Source organism: Schistocerca cancellata, chromosome 3 (genome assembly GCF_023864275.1).
Source record: "Schistocerca cancellata isolate TAMUIC-IGC-003103 chromosome 3, iqSchCanc2.1, whole genome shotgun sequence".
Lineage (NCBI taxonomy): Eukaryota > Metazoa > Arthropoda > Insecta > Orthoptera > Acrididae > Schistocerca > Schistocerca cancellata.
The window spans coordinates 8,727,824-8,750,135 of NC_064628.1; the positions used below are offsets into that span (position 1 = coordinate 8,727,824).

The window sequence follows — 22,312 nt, forward strand, 5'->3', positions numbered from 1 at the left end:
CGAGTGGTCTACCTCGAACTCAGTTACGTTCGGCTTGCCTTACCAGCGACTCACCTGGCGACGGCAAAGGTGGTTTGTAGGGTCCTGCAACGTGGACGACCCGATAACGTCGTGGAGAGGAAGCACCCGAACGTCAACTGGCGAGTAGTGTGGAGGACAATTCACCACGTATCACTGGACACTGACGTCACGGCGATGTGGTATATCACTGTCAACGGTAAGCAGGTGACCAGATCGAGGCTACATGCGACCCACATGGTCGACTCACGCACGTGCACGAGCTGCGGCGTTCAAGACAACGATGAACACCGTCTCAGCTGTGGCGAGTCTACGGCAGTGTGGCACTTAGTGAGGCAAATGTCAGCATACTTCCTTCGGGTAACGCCGAATCATATCGACCCGAAGACTATCCTATTCCCGGATGAGATGTATTAGCCACGCACTAAAACTAATGGAATGACGTGGCTTCGTGGACATGCAGTGCATTATTTTTTTTCAAGACGGCACTAAGGACACTTTAGACTTTTGGAACTATTTGCAGGAACGACATTGCAAGATCCTCCGTAACCCAAAGCATCGACAATATTTTTCCAATTTTTTGTGGAGTGCGTTCCACGACCCTCCACGTAGCTGGAACATCACGGGTAAGAGAAGCTAAGATTACAAGACGATGATAGAACACTACACGGTACAACGTGGGATCTACTTTCACCATTACGAGAAGTCATACCTGGATGATACAGCAGATGGAGAGTTTCGTTGTGAACCCTCACACTCTGTAGCAGTATTTGCCCCATTTCCTCTTTTTGTCCCCGGTGCGAAAAGGTCTTCGCAATTTTTGTTTTCCCATCCAGTGCAAGATGTAGCAGTGGTTAATGGTGGTAAGGATTCCACCCTTCAGTTTTGTTTCATGGGTTCCTTCACCCCGCCCTTTGCTCTCTTTCTTTATGCCTTTTTCTACAACTATTAGCATGGTTTTAGTTATGTGCGTCTCCAACTCGACCCAACGAGTGCACTTACTAGTTTTCAGTTCCTTACTGTTAAAAAAACATTTAAAAAAATAAAATTTAAAAAAAAAAGAGAAAGCTGTCAGATAAAACTAGAATAGCTGGAATTAGTGTAGCGCACTGATCTTATTCCCATCATACCACTGGATCATACTTGTTTGTGTCCTCATACTGAAAAAAAATGATAAGTAAAAAAAAAAAAAAGCGGTCTAGGGCGCTGCAGTCGTGGACTGTGCGGCTGGTCCCGGCGGAGGTTCGAGTCCTCCCTCGGGCATGGTTGCGTGTGTTTGTCCTTAGGATAATTTAGGTTAAGTAGTGTGTAAGCTTTGGGACTGATGACCTTGGCAGTTAAGTCCCATAATATTTGACACACATTTGAACATCCTTCATAAAATCGTTTTTGCTTCACTGATGCACTTCATATAACAATTTATGGTTAAATTTCTTTCTCAAATGAAGTTCCGATATTACTGTAAGCCAATGGCCTTGCCACAGTGGTAACACCGGTTCCCGTCAGATCACAGAATTTAAGCGCTGTCGGGCTGGGCTAGCACTTGGATGGGTGACCATCCGGCCTGCCGAGCGCTGTTGGCAAGCGGGGTGCACTCAGCCCTCGTGAGGGAAACTGAGGAGCTACTTGACTGAGAAGCAGCGGCTCCGGTCTCGTAAACTGAGATACGGCCGGGAGAGCGGTGTGCTGACCACGTGACCCTCCATATCCGCACCCAGTGACACCTGTGGGCAGAGGATGACACGGCGGTCGGTCGGTGCCGTTTGGCCTTCCAAGGCCTGTTCGGAAGGCGGTTTTTTTTTAAAGATATTACTTCAAATTAGGTACATTAATGAAAGCAGGTAAACTTGCGAGACCTTAACCGTGGAAGAGGGAGTAGATGTTTAGGACACCGTCTGTGAACGAAACAGGTACTCCGTGACATATGTATTATCTTGAACAGTTTAACGAATAAAGCAAAAGCCTCTCTGCAAGTAGCACGTCTGACCGTATAGGAAAGTTTCACTGCACAAAACAGTCTCATTGTCGTATAATAAGCAAAATTTTATGATGAAGACATTGTATTTAAGATGTACGACAGAAAGCCGAAAATTTTGACGTCTTCACTCTCTTTGTTGGTGCCTTTCTCTGGCGACTTATCTATACACGGTGGTCCATTGATCGTGACCGGGTCGAATATCTCACGAAATAAACGTCAAACGAAAAAACTACAAAGAACGGAACTTGTCTAGCTTGAAAGGGGAAACCGGATGGCGCTATGGTTGGCCCGCTAGATGGCGCTGCCATAGTCAAACGGATATCAACAGCGTTTTTTTTTTTTTTTTAAATAGGGTCGAAAAAGGCTCTGAGCACTATGGGACTTAACATCTGAGGTCATCAGTCCCCTAGAACTTAGAAGTACTTAAACCTAACTAACCTAAGGACATCGCACACATCCATGTCCGAGGCAGGATTCGAACCTGCGACCGTAGCGGCCGCGCGGTTCCAGGCTGTAGCGCCTTTAACCGCTTGGCCACCGCGGCCGGGTTTTAAATAGGAACCCCCATTTTTTATTACATATTCGTGTAGTACGTAAATAAATATGAATTTTTTAGTTGGACCACTTTTTTCACTTTATCATAGATGGCGCTGTAATAGTCACAAACATATGGCTCACAGTTTTAGAATAACAGTTGCTAACATGCAGGTCTCTTTAAATTAAAATACAGAAGGCTCACAGTTTTAGAATAACAGTTGCTAACATGCAGGTCTTTTTAAATTAAAATACAGAACATAGGTACGTTTGAACATTTTATTTCGGTTGTTCCAATGCTATACATGTACCTTTGTGAACTTATCATTTCTGAGAACGCATGCTGTTACAGCGTCATTAGCTGTAAATACCACATTAATGCAATAAATGCTCAGAATGATGTCCGTCAACCTCAATGCATTTCGCAGTACGTGTAACGATATTACTCTCAACAGCGAGTAGTTCGTCTTCCGTAATGTTCACACATGCATTGACAATGCGCTGACGCGTGTTGTCAGGCGTTGTCGGTGGATCACGATAGCAAATATCCTTCAACTTTCCCACAGAAAGAAATCAGGGGACGTCAGATCCGGTGAACGTGCGGGCCACGGTATGGTGCTTCGACCATTCCACCTGTCATGAAATATGCTATTCAATACCGCTTCAACCACACGCGAGCTATGTGCCGGACATCCATTATGTTGGAAGTACATCGCCATTCTGTCACGCAGTGAAACATCTTGTAGTAACATCGGTAGAATATTACGTAGGAAATCAGCATACATTGCACCATTTAGATTGCCATCGATAAAATGGGGGCCAATTATCCTCCCTCCCATATTGCCGCACCATACATTAACCCGCCAGTCGCAGCCATCGTGGATTTTCCGTTGCCCAATAGTGCATATTTTGCCGTTTACGTTACCGCTGTTGGTGAGTGACGCTTCGTCGCTCAATACAACGAGTGCAAAAAATCTGTCATCGTCCAGTAATTTCTCTTGTGCCCAGTGGCAGAACTATACACGACGTTCAAAGTCGTCGGCATGCAATTGCTGGTTCATAGAAATATGGTATGGGTGCAATCGATGTTGATGTAGCATTCTCAACCACTACGTTTTTGAGATTCCCGATTCTCGCGCAATTTGTCTGCTGCTGATGTGCGGATTAGCCGCGACAGCAGCTAAGACACCTACTTGGTCATCATCATTTGTTGCACGTCGTGGTTGACGTTTCACATGTGGCTGAACACTTCCTGTTTCCTTAAATAACGTAACTACCCGGCGAACGGTCCGGACACTTGGATGATGTCGTCCAGGATACCGAGCAGCATACATGGCACACGCCCGTTGCGCATTTTGATCACAATAACCATACATAAACTCGATACCGACCTTTTCCGTAATTGGTAAACGGTCCATTTTAACACGGGTAATGTATCGTGAAGCAAATTCCGTCCGCACTGGCGGAATGTTACGTGATACCACGTACTTATACGTTCGTGACTATTACGACGAGATCTGTCACAAAACGAAAAAAGTGGTGCAACTGAAATATTCATATTTCTTTATTTATTTATTTTATTTATTTATTTATGCATTTATTTTACCTGGCAAGATTAGAACCTTCAGGCCCTTTCTTACAGCTAACCAGGCATACTCAGATTCAACAAATTTCAGTTTCTACAGAACATTAAGGACATATAACATGTTATACAGTATTAATGTTACAGAAAAAATTAGAGATTATAAAAGTAGTACAATGATAATTATAATAATCAAGAATAATAATAATAGTAATGACTATGTATAGGAAAGTAAACATATTTTTTCTTTTATGAATGTCAGTCCTATTGCTAGTTGGGAATTTTCTCGTTATGTTCTTGCAGCTTGTGAGTTATTCTCATCAAGCAGAGACATAAGACGATAGAATGGGCTGAAAGAGATATAGAAGAGGTAGATAGGTTAGAGGAAGAGAAATAGAATGGTAAAATTCGAAGCTATGATGGAGAGGAGAAAGAAAAAGATGAGAGTGGCACGACAATGGTGGCTATACCGTCCCTAATATGTAAGTTTTGAGTTCCCTCTTGAATATTAAGTGGTTCTGGATAAGACGCAGATCACAGGGGAGCGCATTCCATAGTCGTATGGCTGAGATGGAGAATGACACAGAGAAATATTTTGTGTTATGTAAAGGTACAGCCAAGATGCTAGACGTATCCGACCTGGTATTGCGGTTGTGGATTGATGATAGGTGTGTAATGTGAGAAGATAAGTATTGGGGACACCAGTGGCTAAGAAATCGATGAAGTAAGCACATCGTGTGGAGATCGCGTGCCTTATGTGGGCGTATCCAACCTAGCTGGGAGTATGAAGGACCGGTATGATCATACAACCGTATATTGCATACGTATCTAACGCAAGTATTCATCACTAGCTCGAGGCATCTCGAATTTTCACTATTTGTGCCGTGTTGAACTACATCACAGTAGTAAAGATTAGACAAAACTAGTGTTTGGACTAATTTTTGTTTAACATGGGTTGGAAATATTTTTCTAAATTTTTGAATTGCATGTAGGGAGGAGACGTACTACACGAATATGTAATAAAAATTGGGGTTCCTATTTTTAAAAACGCAGTTGATATCCGTTTGACCTATGGCAGCGCCATGTAGCGGGCCAACCATAGCGCCATCTGGTTTCCCCCTTCAAGCTAGACAAGTTTCGTTCTTTGTAGTTTTTTCTTTTGACTCTTATTTCGTGAGATATTTGGCCCGGTCACGATCAATGGACCACCCTGTATACGCTAAGCGGCCAGGACAGTATGACCACCGATGTACCACACATTTAAACCCGCACAGGCGATTGCAGCGTCACCTGGCGAGAAATGACTGCTTGTCAGACACACACTCGGCGCATGTAGTATGACCGAGCGTGTTGTCCGTGTGTAGAACGGGGAAGGCGCGCGATCTCCTGAGTTTTACGGAGGGCGGGATGTGACGGCCCGGAGGCATTTCGGAAACTGCACGACTTGTCGGCAGTTCGAGGAGCTCTGGCGAGTGTCTTCAACACGTGGCGAAACCGAGGTGGAACCACGTGCAGATTTCGTTGGATTGGGCGGCCACCTGTATCACAGATGTCGGACGTCGTAGGCTCGGCAGACTTGTAAAGCAGGCCGGGCGGGTGAGCTGTGGCGGAACTAACATTACTTTAACGCTGGGCAGAGTGTCTGAGCACACAGCACGCCGAACACTGCTAACAATGGACCTCCGCAGTCGACGACCCATGCATGTGCCAATGTCAACACCGCGACATCGGCACCCAAAACTGAAATGGGTCCTTGAGGCTCGGCATTGGACGTTGACGCAGTGCCAGAGCGTTGCATGGTCTGATGAATCCAGATACTTTCTTCATTATGCCGATGGGATGGCGCAAATCCGTCGTCTCGCAGTGGGAAGCTTCTTGACACCTGTATCGGTGGGACAGAGACAAGCTGGCTACGTCTCCATTATGCTCTGAGGAACATTCACATGGGCACCTAACGGTGCAACGGAGCTCGTACAAAGCACCGTGATGGCCAAGGAGTATCGTATACAGGTTGCAGACCACGTGCACCCCTTCATGCCGATCTTGTTTCCCGACGGTAGGAGCATTTTCCAACAAGATAATGAGCCATGTCACAAGGCCAGGACTGATGGGGTTTGTTCGAGTAACGCAGTGGCGAATTCCAATTGATGTGCTGGTCCCCTAACTAGCCTGATCTGAACCCGATCGAACACATTTGGCATGTGAAAGAACGTGGCGTCAGAGCCCATCGCCGCCCTCCCATGAATTTGGAGGTGTCACGTGACTCGTGTGTGCAGATTCGACCTACCACGGCCTCATTGCTTCCATGCCAAGAAGCGTCGCCGCTGTTACCCATGCCAAAGGTGGACATGTCGGCTGTTTGGTAAGTGGTCATAATGTTCCGGCTGATCACTGTAGTTCCACGCCGCTCATAAACCTCGCTTCACGTATCACTTTCAAAGATTCTTATTACATCAATTTCCTTTTTTATACAAAACTAAAATTCTATATTGCTCTGTCCGTAGAAAATGAATTCAAACAACTTGTTAGCGAATATCAAATACTTCAAATGGCTCTGAGCACTATGGGACTTAAAATCGGAGGTCATCAGTCCCCTAGACTTAGAACTACTTAAACCTAACTAACCTAAGGACATCACACACGTTCATGCCTAGGCAGGATTCGAACCTGCGACCCTAGCAGCAGCGCAGTTCCGGACTGAAGCGCCTGGAACCGCTCGGCCACAACGGCCGGCTTGTTAGCGAATACATTATGTATATTGAAACATAACTGTATCAAGAATTTAATTTACGTAACTTATTCTGAAATAACTCTTTCAGTGTATCACGAAACTAAGTCGAAAAAAAAAATGAAAAATAAAGTACAGAAAAAGGAAAAAAATAATCTGTATCGCCCTGTAGTGTTATCTTCACACTATGTTTCATGCATTCCAAAAAAATTCATCGCTGATCCTCCCACGTAGCGCATTGGCCTCTTAACCCGTAGTAAATCTCATAGAATGTTCCTGATGTGTTAATACATTCTGGAAAGGCCTCCATTCGCTTTTATATTCAGTACTGAAACGAATGCAGGCTGTATGTAGCTTGGGTCAGAAGAGAAAACCGACTCGAAGCAATGCTAAAACTGGAGAAAATGTGATGACCATAACGTATAATTATACTTCTATACTATAATGTGACTGTAATAAATGAAATTCAATGGAATATAATTCATCTCGCGTACGAGGAAGCATGCTGGACGTATGTTTCCTATTACCTCGTAGTAATCAGTGATTCGTTCAGCAAGTCTACGTGAGACAGGTTTCATCTTTTTGCATTACGAAATGATTATAATTTTTAAGGGTCCTATCATGTAAAATTTAAAAGAAAAGGAAGACTGCCGTCAGCATTAATGTCTGAAAGAAGACCAACAGTGATTTACTTGGCACAATCCTATTTGAGGTGATACTCCGTTGCCTTCCTTCGACTTTTGAACTGACTAATCCAATTAGCTACGGGGTAGCTTTATCTAACAGAGTTTGTTTAAATTACTTATGTTTACTACTCTAAGAATTTTTATGGTCTGCCATAGGTAACTGCTACAGTTTTATCTGCTTTAATGTAATGTGAATACGGACTCAAATCTTACAAAACTCTTGGATTGCAAAGTGGAAATTAACTGACATCATTGCTGGTAACATGGCACACCACTCACGCGCACCATTTTCGGAACTAAATGCCATGGGAACATGAACATCGTTCGAAGGTCGGTTCCTTTTGAAATGTGAGAATATTTGTTGCTGTCAGTCGCTATTTATTAACCTACGTTATCTTGCGCACGACGCTCTTCGGGAAATATGTCGCATGTCAAGATTTTTTATGTATTTATTACTACACACCACGTGGATATAAATGTGTGTAAGACGTTGCATCGTTCGTGTAACTATTCTGCGACACGTGTCTGCATTCCAATGAAGTTGGTGTCTCAGTTTTGTAAATGAAGTCATTGACACTCAAAGGCAAGCACACGTGAAAATAAAGAAACAGCCGTTTCTGTTACGTAATGATACACTGTATTCCGAGTGAACAGGTTGCAAATGTCGACGAAGTAAATGATTATAAGTATCAGCTTTCTGCCTTCGGCTAATAAACGAGACTAAGCTGAGGAAGTGGCCTTCCGCAGGAAGTTCTGCAGCCGATTGCGCGAAATTAAGCGACCTGCTCTTAGCTCGTAGTTCTCACACACATGTTCCTGTAAAAGTTTCGCTAGCGGGCATTGTGAAGAAATAAAGACACAGGGAAGGATTAATGAGAAAGTTTCTCAAGTCTACACAAGTATGAAAGTTTGCATGGGACATTTCTGCAGGAAAAGTGAGAGGCCACATGTGTGAACAGCTTCCTCCGTTTATTTTCGAGTATGAACAGACCTCTGGGAGAAATCTGTCTTCTCTCTAGGAAATTTGTTTGCCAGCTCCTTACGATGACCTTGGTCCAGGGTTACGTGACCAGAAACTTCGAAAGTGTGATATATCTCAGAAGACTTCATTCGCCTGCGAAGGACCAGCGACTGAACCAGTTATACAAATTTTAACCACGTTGTTGTTAATGGTATTAGAAACAATAGGTTAAAACAACAAAGTAGCATAATTAGAAGTTTCCAAATGCATACACGCAGGGTAAAATTAGTAAAATGGTTTTTCATACATGTTAACAAGTTAGCTCGCAATATGAAAACTGTCATATTAAAAGACGGCATTACGTTATCGTGGAAACCCTGCAGCGATCGTATGCTCTGACTTGGATAACACAAGCAGCATCACAATTTTTGTTTTTTCGACGCAGCGTTGCGACACTGCACGCAATTTTCACATGTGTTTACTCACTCAGGTACCGCACAACAGCGGCTGCGACGAATTTTAAGGTAGCCATCATCATTCATTTATAGTCTATTTCATTTAATTCACTTGCTGGCCGATATATTTATTATATTCAACATATAGCTAATTTTAATTTTTGAACACCTATTTGCAGCTCTGAAGATAGTCTATTCTGGCTGAAACCTGTCATCGAGAAATCAATAAAAATGGTGATATATACTGTGTTACTCAAACAATTGTAATATCATACTATTCATTCACATTTTATCATTAATCACTTCGCACACTACTCACAGCATACGCAATGCATACACGGCACACACGCAGATATACCGTTCTACGGCATTTAGTACACTATACACTTGATTCAGATTATAAATAATATTTGTCCAGATTTATGTAACTTTGGAACAAAGTTGGAGAACAGTATTAATCACAGTAACAGATCATTCAAGTTACCAATGTTTATTGTGCTTAAAACAGTTAATTTGTGATCTGTTCCACAGACCAAATTTACGATAAACACTGCAGTGTGGAAGGTGTCTATGGAACAAACGTCGAACACTTATATGCAACAAAATAAATAAAAAATTGGTGCACAATTCTTAATCACTAATTATCTCTAATCAAAAATTCCACTAAGGTGTAGAAGGAGCTGCTAAAGAGAATGCTCTCTAATCTTCCTTTTTAAACTCTTCTGATACGTCACACATTTTATTTCCAAGGATAGATTGTCAAATAGTTAATACATTAGAGATAAGAAATTCAAAAATGCTGACAACTTTACAAAGTTTCGACTCCGGCTGACTACTATGCTATTTTTGGGCAAGTATTTCTCCTGTCATGGTTGTCACATGTATAAGCACTTACATGAGAATTTAGGGGGTCAAAGAGCACAACGTTATCAAATTTGGATATGGAGACCTCCATATTCTCGACATGCGTGATTCAGTACTGAAGTCATTCACTTACTGGAATTTATTAGGTGCTGCTGATAGAGACTTACAGGAGAAAAACAGACACTATCACACTTCTCCTGTTATATATTATAGTTCTATACGGTTATATGCAGGCAATACTTACACACTGATATAGGTACCCGGAGTAACTGTACCTGGTAAACGAATTTTACTTCATTCCTTATTTCTATCCGGTTACAGGTAACTATGACTTGATACTGGTAAGTCCCAATATCATATGTTTGTCTAGTAAGGAAAGGAAGACTGTTAAAAACTTCTGTTGATGTCAGTCGCAAAAGAAAATATTAAAATTACAATATTTTGATGGCTGGTTTCGGTTGGCTAACAACCATTCTCAGAGCTGTGGAAAACAAACACAAAACGGCCATTCATTTAATGTGAACAATTAACAATCTCCTATAAAAATAAACATTACCTTAAAAAGTGTTAAAACAAAGAAATAGTAAAAACGTACCATTCTTACTAATGAGTCATGAGCTGTGTACAATGTTGGTTGCAACAGAATCGTTAGTAAGTGTAACTCAGACCTGCGGAAATAGACGGAAAATCGTCTTTTAATTTATATTCTCCTGTATATTCAGAATAGTATGACAAACCACACGAAGATATTAGGATCACAAATGATGAGACCCAAAACAGTAACAGGGAATCCCAGTGTAGTTTCAAAGACTGTCTTCCTGTGTATAGTTGTACAAGTGTCGCCGACAGATTAGACTGGAAGAACGCACAGTACAGTACAGGAGCGTCTGAGTGAGCCGACTGCTTTGCAGATATGCCTCACTGAATTACACGGGATATGTCACCGGAACGATGACTTAATTAGTATCGGAAAAATTTCATTACCGCTTCACCAGCCCTCATTCCGCAGCCATTGTCAAATCTTCCGCCCACATCCAGCGAGCACCGTAATATTGAATTACGTGACTTAATGTCGTGTAGATTAAGTTCAACAGTCCTCCCAGCTTTCTGTGCTAATGCGCTAAGACGAAACAGCAATCACGTTGATAATATCGCCTCTTAGCTGGGCAACTAGACACCAGCTGAGTGCGTGTGCCATAGAGAAGCTCACCTCGACCTAGAATGTCTGCTTCTGCCGTATAACAGAGCCTCTAGCGCTACACAGTATGTTATTGCGTTTGACGGTCAGATATTCATGCCGCACGTTGCTATCAACACATTTATTTGTCGAAAGTTCCTGAATTACATCCAAAAGTAATGGAAGAGAGAAGATGTGTTATTTCTTTCTGGACACACGCCATTTGAGCCAGTTTCACAGCTGCAGATCATAGAGAAAAAGTACCTCGACTTCATACTTGTGCTCGTCTTCATGTGCTACAAAGCTACTAATAAACCCTACGAATTAGAACCAGCGTTAATCAAACTTAATATAGACACTATCTATTACTTCTGTTAGTCAATCCCAGATGAATAGCCGGCCGCAGTGACCGTGCGGTTCTGGCGCTGCAGTCCGGAACCGCGGGACTGCTACGGTCGCAGGTTCGAATCCTGCCTCGGGCATGGGTGTGTGTTATGTCCTTAGGTTAGTTAGGTTTAAGTAGTTCTAAGTTCTAGGGGACTTATGACCTAAGATGTTGAGTCCCATAGTGCTCAGAGCCATTTGAACCATTTTTGAACGAGATGAATAAAAATACTTAATTGTTCCTGTAAACAAAGTCTTGATCAATATGTGAAATGCAGGAGCGTTAATTTCTTTGAGCTTGTCTACGTTTTTACTTAGTACATTAAATACGACGATGCTGAGAAGTCTTGAAACAGTTAAAGAAATGAACCTGAAATTCAGCCTACTCCATCAGGTTCGTTGTAGCCGTGCTTTCAGTAAGGAGAATGTCTTATTGCTGCGAGGAATCATTCTGATGTGGTTACAGAACGAAAGCATTACGTACATTTCAAAGATAACATTATCAAATGGTTCAAATGGCTCTGAGCACTATGGGACTTAGCATCTGTGGTCATCAGTCCCGTAGAACTTAGAACTACTTAAACCTAACTAACCTAAGGACATCACACACATCCATGCCCGAGGGAGGATTCGAACCTGCGACCGTAGCGGTCACGTGGTTCCAGACTGAAGCGCCTAGAACCGCACGGCCACACCAGACGGCGGTAACATTATCAACCTGTTACGTAGTGGACTGCAGATATATGGAATATGTAACAAATGTTCCGTGTTTCACGTGGTACACTCGTAGAGCAAACGAAGAAGTCGCTACTCGTCATCCCAGTCTATGTCCGTGTTTTGAAATCATTACAGAAAATGAGGCGTGTTGAGACATTAAAACTGAATGGCGGATGTAAAATCGAACGCATGTCACCAGTTTTCTTAGAGAATGCACTTTTTCTCTACGCTAACTTCAAATTCAATACTGTCCTCTTGCCGGCCGGAGCGGCCGTGCGGTTCTAGGCGCTATAGTCTGGACCCGAGCGACCGCTACCGTCGCAGGTTCGAATCCTGGCTCGGGCGTGGATGTGTGTGATGTCCTTAGGTTAGTTAGGTTTAATAAGTTCTAAGTTCTAGGCGACTGATGAACTCAGAAGTTAAGTCGCATAGTGCTCAGAGTCATTTGAACCATTTTTGAACTATCCTCTTGGTTTCCGTTTTCCAGTATCTCTCTCTTATATTTCACACTTCAAATAAGCTTGCAGTGTACCATCTAAGGGGATGGAGTGTATATATAATTGTATAGTCAAACTCCGGAGACTGTTAACCGAATTGAGATGTTAGGTTTTATGTAAAGGGTAAGTCATTAGGTAATAAGTACAAAAAATGTGAATGACAGGGTGTTCTTGATCCGAGAGAGACAGACTGACAGATAACAGGCCACGTTATTGGATGGATGTGGAAGTACTTTTGGTAGATTTTTGATTATTTAATGGGTATAAGTACAGATATTGCGTTCATCGGTTCCCGCGTCAATGTTTTTTTCTCTGCATGTAACAGTCTTCCCACAAACACGTAACGTAATTTACTACCTAGTGGTTCAAATGGCTCTGAGCACTATGGGACTTAACTTCTGAGGCCATCAGTCGCCTACACTTAGAACTACTTAAATCTAACTAACCTAAGGACATCACACACATCCATGCCCGAGGCAGGATTCGAACCTGCGACCGTAGCGGTCGTGCGGTTCCAGACTGTAGCGCCTAGAACCGCTCGGCCACCACTGCCGGCTTTTCTGCACAATCTTAACTGCACCACTAATCGTAAGTTGACTAAACCTGTCAGTATAGACTAACCATTTTGCGACCAGGCGTCTGCACTTCAACACCTGATCTGCTGTCCAAGGGAAAATAAGAAGTAATAGCACATGTACATGGAGGTACTGCGGCACAGAGTAGCCGTTTGGTCTGACGCCGCTTTGCCACGGTTCGCGCGGCTCCCCCCGTCGATGGTTCGAGTCTTCCCTCGGTCATGGGTGTGTGTGTTGTCCTAAGCGTAACTTAGTTTAAGTTAGATTAAGTAGTGTGTAAGCCTATGAACCGATGATCTCTGCACTTTGGTCCCATAGTCCTTACCACAAATTTCCAAAGCATGGAGGTACTAACTGTTGTGTTTAGGAATCCTGCATACACGGTTCGTGAGACAAACCAAACTTTTTTCTTTATTGTACTTTCCCTTTATACAAAGGTGAGCCGACAGCGGCTTAATAGATGCCGCTCATCGGCCAACATAAGAACACATAGTGCACATGGAGACATATATACAAATACATGAATGTTACAAACAGAAGACACACACAAAAATAGTAAAGAAGGCGTTAGTTGGAAGGCACTGGTTGCATAAACAAGTTCAACAGTGCACACAAATGAAGACAATCAGTTTGACATGCGAACGAAGGAGCACACCAAAGATAGCACTGACGCACATAATTGAAGAAAACACTGTGACACTAAACTGGTGGTGATCTTTGGCACAGAAAACACTGAACACACTTGATGAGATGGGGGAGGGGCCTGTGACTGCGTGTAGAGGACAGGCAAGGGGGAAGGAGGGGGGGAAGAAGCCAGTGGGGGCGAAAGAAGGGAGAGGGGAGGGGAGAGGTTAGGGTTAGGTGTGGAAACCTGGGGGGGGGGGGAGGAAGTGGAAAAATGGGAGAGTGGAGGAGGGATAAGAAAGGATGGTGAGAAAGAGGAGAGAGGGAGCCATGGAGGAAAGTAGGGAAGGGGGAGAGGAAGGGGAGGCTCAGACCTGGTAGGAGGGGGTATATGGGAAGAACAAGGACATCATCAGGGAGAGGGAGTTGGCGGAAGCCACGTTGAGCAGGGTACAGAGAGTGTGAAGATGGAGAGCAGGTGGGATGCAATGGTACAGGTGTGGCAGTGGGGTGGGGTGGGAGAGGATGGGAGAGACAAGCGGGTGGGGAGGCTCAAGCTTGCGGGAGGTGTAAAGTATCTGTATCCATCTGAGAAAAGGAGGAGGTGTGGGAAGGGAATCAAGTCATATAGGATCTGTTGTGGGTTGGCAGGAGTGCCAACACCGGGTACTAGAGGAAGCCGAAAGGCACGCGTTTTAGCTCACGCAGGCTGGCGTGAGGTCTGGAACAGGACAAGGAATTTAGACTTTAGAAGAACGGACGCAGCTGGTGGAATATTTAACTTTAATCCATTAATGATGAGCGTCGCTCTTGACTGTACATGATTCACAGTATCAATAGTAACTGGTACTGGCGCCTTGCTAGGTCGTAGCAAATGACGTAGCTGAAGGCTATGCTAACTATCGTCTCGGCAAATGAGAGCGTATTTTGTCAGTGAACCACCGCTAGCAAAGTCGGGCGAGTGCTAGGAAGTGTCTCTAGACCTGCCGTGTGGCGGCGCTCGGTCTCCAATCACTGATAGTGGCGACACGTGAGTCCGACGTATACTAACGGACCGCAGCCGATTTAAAGGCTACCACGTAGCAAGTGTGGTGTCTGTTGGCGACACCGCAGGATCCATGTGGGGGAAGGGAGACAGATGTGATAGGCGAGAAACAGTCAAACAACTCGTATTAATGAGTTTTATTACAACAAGTCAATGAAAATACTTAACTTTGCTAGATGTGCCGCAAGCAAAGGGCGACATACAAAATAATCAGTCTTCTTCAGAATAGACAAAAACATGTCTGTGCTATGTAGAGATTACGAGGCATCGGCTGACGAAGTGGCTGACGTTGAAGCTGCTATGCAAGTGGGCTGCCACCAGGCTGCTGCAGGTGCTTACGTCCTCTTCACCTGTTGTCGCGTTGTCGTCCTGGAGGGAGGTCGGTCAGTGTGCGATTGGCTGACCACTTCTCACAGCCTTCTCCTCTCTATTGTTACCGACTGGCGTGCCGGCGCTGACTTTACCCTGTAACACTAACAACCAAAAAACATACTCCTCCTAAAAGGTATAGTTATAAGTCCGCAAATGAAGTAAATACTGATGTAATGGTGTTCAGTACACTGTCCTCAGTGACCAATAAAAATATCTCCAGTTGTAAACACCGTGAATATAGAGAGAGGAAGATGACAAAACGCCCGAGTACCTCTGCTGAAAGGCAGTTAGCCGTTGGAAGTAATAACGCAAAATTTGGAGCTCCTTAAGTACTCGCTTGTAAAAATAACGTAGTTGTTTGTAAGCACATCAATTTAGGATTGCAGTAGGACATAAAATCAACTACTACAATACACTATGTGCTCAAAATAGTGCAGACACCTATTAGTGGACATTATTACGCGGCGTGTCTACACTTCTCCTTTATGAGGGTTTGAACTCTACTGCGCGTACGTTCAGTTTTGTCTGAATGTCTGTAGGGCATTGACAGACCAGGAGCCGAAATCAGAGAAAGTGCACATGTGGGACTGGGGTTTGGAGCGAAGGACACATTCTAAAGCACCCGAAAGGCGTTCCATTGATCAAAAATACCCGGATATTTATTACACTACTGGCCATTAAAATTACTACACCACGAAGATGACGAGCTACAGACGCGAAATTTAACCGACAGGAAGAAGATGCTGTGACATGCAACTGATTAGCTTTTCAGAGCATTCGCACAAGTTTGGCGCCGGTGGCGACACCTGCAACGTGCTGACATCAGGAAACTTTCCAACCGATTTCTCATACACAAGCAGCAGTTGACCGACGTTGCCTGGTGAAACGTTGTTGTGACGCCTCGCGTAAGGAGGAGAAATGCGTACCATCACGTTTCCGACTTTGATTGAGGTCGGGTTGTACCCTATCGCGATTGCGGTTTGCGACATTGCTGCCCGCGTTGGTCGAGATCCAATGACTGTTAGCAGAATATGGAATCGGTGGGTTCAAGAGGGTAATACGGAACGCCGTGCTAGATCCCAACGGCCTCGTATCACTAGCAGTCGAGATGACAGGCATCTTATCCGCATGGCTGTAACGGATCGTGCAGCCACGTCTCGATCCCTGAGTCAACAGATGGGGACGTTTGCAAGACAACAAACATCTGCACGAACAGTTCGACGACGTTTGCAGCAGCATGGACTATCAGCTCGGAGACTATGGCTGCGCTTACCCTTCACGCTGCATCACAGACAGGAGCGCCTGCGATGGTCTACTCAACGACGAACCTGGGTGCCCGAATGGCAAAATGTCATTTTTTCGGATGAATGCAGGTTCTGTGTACAGCATCATGATGGTCTGCAAAACCCTACATTTCAGCAGGATAATGCACGACCGCATGTTGTAGGTCCTGTACGGGCCTTTCTGGATACAGAAAATGTTCGACTGCTACCCTGGCCAGCACATTCTTCAGATCTCTCACGAACTGAAAACGTCTGGTCAGTGGTGGCCGAGCAACTGGCTCGTCACAATACGTCAGTCACTACTCTTGATGAACTGTGGTATCGTGTTGAAGCTGAATGGGCAGCTGTACCTGTACACGCCATCCAAGCTCTGTTTGACTCTTTGACTCAATGCCCACGCGTATCAAGGCCGTTATTACGGCCAGAGGTGGTTGTTCTGGGTACTGATTTCTTAGGTTCTTTGCACCCAAATAGCGTGAAAATGTAATCACATGTCAGTTCTAGTATAATATATCTGTCCAATGAATTCCCGTTTATCATATGCATTTGTTCTTGGTGTAGCAATTTTAATGGCCAGTAGTGTAGTAGACATTAATATGGGGCATGTTGAAGCTTCGCCTTTATGATGGCTTGAACTCTGTTGGAGACACTATCAATGAGGTGTTTGAATATCTGTGGAGGAATCAAAGGCAGTCCTTTCTTCATCAACAGCTGAAATCAGATAAGGCAGCGATGTCGGACAGTGGTGTCTGGAATGAAGTCAACATTCTAATTCATCCCAAAGGAGTTCCATTGCGTTCAGGTCGAGACTCTGATGTCTCTGAGCACTATGGGACTTAACATCTGAGGTCATCGGTCCCGTAGAACATAGAACCACTTAAACCTAACTAACCTAAGGACATCACACACATCCATGCCCGAGGTAGGATTCGAACCTGCGACTGTAGCAGTCGCGCGGTTCGGGACTGAAGCGCCTAGAACCGCTCGGCCAACGCGGCCGGCGGAGACTCTGAGCAGACTAGTCCATTTGAGGAATGTTACTGTTCACAAATGCTGCTTTCTTACACAGTGCATTGTGATGCTGATTACAGTCATTGTCTGAGAACTGTTCCTCTACTGCACACAGTACTCACTGCTCTGAAACGTGCTCATATCCTTTCGTATTTATCGTTTTCTTAAGCGCAATAAGGGGACCACCCCCTAACCACGAAAAACACCCTCTTACCACATCATTTTCTCCTCCGTACTGTACTGCTGGCGTTACACATGACGGACCTGTTGGCAGGAAACGTTCTCTAAGCATTCATGACGCCCAGACCTTTCCATTGGATTGAAACAGGATGCAGCGTGATTCAACGCTCCAAATCACTCGTTTACAGTCATCCACTGTCAGTGAGTTCTCGCTCAGCACCAAGTAAAGGCGTGGCTTATGAGCAGCTGCGCGACCACAGTTCCCCACTCCCTTCAGCTTCCTACGCGCTCGCTGGCTGCTGTTAGCAATTTGGAACTAACCAGTGTTTCCTCCCACTGATTTCATACGATTTTTTGCAACCATCTTTCGCAATGCGCATTACTCCTTATTTATTGAAAACATATTACAGCTAATGTGGCAAGAGAGTGTGCTAAAATAAATATTGCCCGCATCTCGTGGTCGTGCGGTAGCGTTCTCGCTTCCCACGCCCGGGTTCCCGGGTTCGATTCCCGGCAGGGTCAGGGATTTTCTCTGCCTCGTGATGGCTGGGTGTTGTGTGCTCTCCTTAGGTTAGTTAGGCTTAAGTAGTTCTAAGTTCTAGGTGACTTATGACCACAGCAGTTGAGTCCCATAGTGCTCAGAGCCATTTGAACCATTTTTTAAAAAATAAATATTATTTGTTGAAAGGATCTTACAAATATCTCAATTTTGTGATTCACTGCAGTAAAAGTTCAGAACTGCAACTGTTGAGAGTTATATGCTCATGCTTGCTAAGTGCTTGTTTCACTAATATAATGAAAGTACGTTTATTTTACTCTACTACAGTGGTCAAGATTAAGACCTCTCCCTTCCTCATTGAAAGTAGTCCAAATACACGAAGTTACCTAATTATAGAAAGTTTCAGTTACTCCTGCTATTCCTGTCAAGTTCTGTACACTATTGGTTTCCTCTTTTATATTTGAAGTGCTTATTAATAGTGTAACAGGACCCACAGTTTGTCTATTGTGCTAAGCTAAATAACGATTAATAGAAACACCCCTATCTATGATAACAGTAGCTTCTTTTATTCAAAGGTCAGTGAGAAAGTATTTGTTAGTGAAGTACATTTAACTTTCATTCTAAATAGGAAAGTATTTATCTGAGAGAGACTTAACCTATGCCCAGTTCATAATTTTGCAGTGAACTACATTTACAATTTCTTGTCAGATTGAAAAATATTTGAAAAGTAATACTGAACCTATGTCCAATTTATGATTCTATAGTAAATATTAATAGTAATATTACTGAAACCATTCAGTTTGACTAAGCCCTGAAGGCAATAGTGTGTGTCATGATCTGTTGTCCGAGGTGGATTCAAGTGCTAAGGCCTCCGATTTTTTTTTTCTAATTAACTACTCACCCGAAATCGATGAAACTGGCGTTACTTCTCGACGTAATCGGCATGCAGACGTACACATTTTTCACAACGCTGACGCCATGATTCCATGGCAGCGGCGAAGGCTTCTTTAGGAGTCTGTTTTGACCACTGGAAAATCGCTGAGGCAATAGCAGCACGGCTGGTGAATGTGCGGCCATGGAGAGTGTCTTTCATTGTTGGAAAAAGCCAAAAGTCACTAGGAGCCAGGTGAGGTGAGTAGGGAGCATGAGGAATCACTTCAAAGTTGTTATCACGAAGAAACTATTGCGTAACGTTAGCTCGATGTGCGGGTGCGTTGTCTTGGTGAAACAGCACAAACACAGCCCTTCCTGGACGTTTTTGTTGCAGTGCAGGAAGGAATTTGTTCTTCAAAACATCTTCGTAGGATGCACCTGTTAACGTAGTGCCCTTTGGAACGCAATGGGTAAGGATTACGCCCTCGCTGTCCCAGAACATGGACACCATCATTTTTTCAGCACTGGCGGTTACCCGAAATTTTTTTGAATCTGTGTGTTTCCATTGAGCTGACTGGCGTTTTGTTTCTGTATTGAAAAATGGCATTCACGTCTCATCCATTGTCACAACCGACGAAAAGAAAGTCCCATTCACGCTGTCGTTGCGCGTCAACATTGCTCGGCAACGTGCCACACGGGCAGCCGTGTGGTCGTCCGTCAGCATTCGTGGCACCCACCTGGATGACACTTTTCGCATTTTCAGGTCGTCATGCAGAATTGTGAGCACAGAACCCACAGAAATGCCAACTCTGGAGGCGATCTGTTCAACAGTCATTCGGCGATCCCCCAAAACAATTCTCTCCACTTTCTCGATCATGTCCTCAGACCGGCTTGTGCGAACCTGAGGTTCCGTTTGTTGTCACACGATGTTCTGCCTTCATTAAACTGTCGCACCCACGAACACACTTTCGACACATCGATAACTCCATCACCACATGTCTCCTTCAACTGTCGATGAATTTCAATTGGTTTCACACCACGCAAATTCAGAAAACGAATGATTGCATGCTGTTCCAGTAAGGAAAACGTCGCCATTTTAAGTATTTAAAACAGTTCTCATTCTCGCCGCTGGCGGTAAAATTCCATCTGCCGTACGGTGCTGCCATCTCTGGGACGTATTGACAATGAACGCGGCCTCATTTTAAAACAATGCGCATGTTTCTATCTCTTTCCAGTCTGGAGAAAAAAAATCGGAGGCTTCAGAACTTGAATGCACCTCGTACTTACGCAAATACCCTTGTTCTTCTATAAGTGTTAGGACGTTCTTTAACGTCAACATATGTTAGTGGAAGAGTTCATTGCACTCCTGTGTGACAAAGTACAGGCCCACTGAAGTTACTTATTTTCAGTTTCTTGAACATGAATGTTACTCAATCTTATGCCTAATTAGGCTGACGACCGTTTTTATTATCATTTGGACAGTGTGGATAGGTAAATTATTGTTTGTTACTGTTTAAACATTTACGTAATTCTGACTTTCACTTCCGATAAGCCGCCTCCATTAGGTACATCACAATCAACATAACAAAATTCCTTTCAGAGGGTAACAGTGCACCGTTATTTACACCATAATTGCTTTAACAAGATAGTTACATTATACGATCTGCCTCCAACTTAAAGGTTATGATATAACTGTAGCAGACGGTAGTGTTATATGTGCTCTCCTGGCAGACTAATTTTGCTTTACTACTTGTCTACTGACAACACGACACACCCCCTCACCCCCTCCCCTCCTTTTCTACTGGCGGCTCTGCCTCTACTGACATCTAGTGGTCAATTCCACATTACATAGGGGAGTCCAGGTACTTTCAGTCAGTTGGTGTATTCTGTTTCCTCATTGGGACAGAGTTTTTGAATAACACCCACGAAGATAATTCAGTTTGACGTCTGTCTTACAGGACAGTCAGTAAATAACGTCAGCGTAGGGCAGCCAAAATTTATTTTAAAGGATCTTGTGATAAGCACCATTTTGATCAGAGTTTCATATGTGCTAATCTCGAGGTGAGCGTGACATTTATCTTCGTGATGTACGTCTCTAATACCCGTCGAGCACAGTATTTACCTCCCTGGTATAGGTAACGGAAGGCTAACCGCCACCACGCAGCCTTTAATTAAATGTCGCTACCGTCTTCTAGTTAGGTAACACGCAATCGCGTTGGGCTGTACCTTCTCCTCCGAAACACGATGATCAATACGTTTCTCTGATTTGAGTGGACCGGGTGAGGTGGCGCTGTGGTTAGCGGACTGGACTCGAATTCGGGAGGACGACTGTTCAAACCCGTGTCCAGTCATGCTGATTAACGTTTTCCGTGGTTTCCCTAAATCGCTTCAGGCAAATGCCGGAATGATGCCTTTGAAAAGGGCACGGCCGACTTGCTCTCCTAATCCAATGAGACCGATGACCCCGCTGTTTGCTACCTTCCCCAAATCAACCAATTTTCTTATTTGAGTGGCAAATATTAGTTTGCTTATGTAACTGTAAAACTTTGCTGCGCAACATATTACAGTTATATGGTTAAATTTACGTTCTTCTCGGTGTTAATAGTCTGGTACGCTCCTTCATTTTCACCATTTATTAACCTTAATTAATCATTTTAAGAGTTCATTGTTGTATTCATGCCTGTAAGTAGTCTCAGGTACGAGCAAATAATGGATTTTGTTAAAAGACAGATAGGAATATGAGAAAATTCATTGTTCTGATGAGTGTTTTTTATTAAAAGAGTTTCGTACCAGAGCCTTGACAGGATGACTCTGGGATAAAAGGATAGCAGAAATCGACAGACTACCCGCCACTGTGAAATGGAATTCAACGTGGAAGGATGTTTCTTAAAGCCAGAAACAGTGTACAACAAATCAATTTTAAGGGAGTAAGAGTTCAACGAGCAGAAAGCTAGCGAATTATCACTCAAAGACAAACACATCGAAATGAACAACCAAACTGATTGAAAATAATAATAATAATAACCTAAAACGGAATACGTTTCACATTGTATGTTGTAAACCAGTAGTAACAGCAATAAAGGTCGCTTAAAAATGTAGGTCTTATTGTTTATTACGGCACCAGAAGCGTGAGCACCGCCGTAATGTTGGTCAATATCACATTTTCGGTCTATATTTTCAGTCTCTGGTATTTTTTCAATTCATTTTGGCCTCTATGTGCCAACGTAGGTAGTTCACCAGTATTCAACTCTCAACTTTCGTGAATATAC

At 43.7% G+C, this 22,312-nt stretch overlaps 1 pseudogene; it reads left to right on the top strand.

Annotated features, from left to right (window-relative positions):
* The first annotated feature begins 1,483 nt into the window (after positions 1-1,483).
* On the top strand, positions 1,484-1,601 carry LOC126177805 (5S ribosomal RNA; annotated as a pseudogene).
* The last annotated feature ends 20,711 nt before the right edge of the window (positions 1,602-22,312 follow it).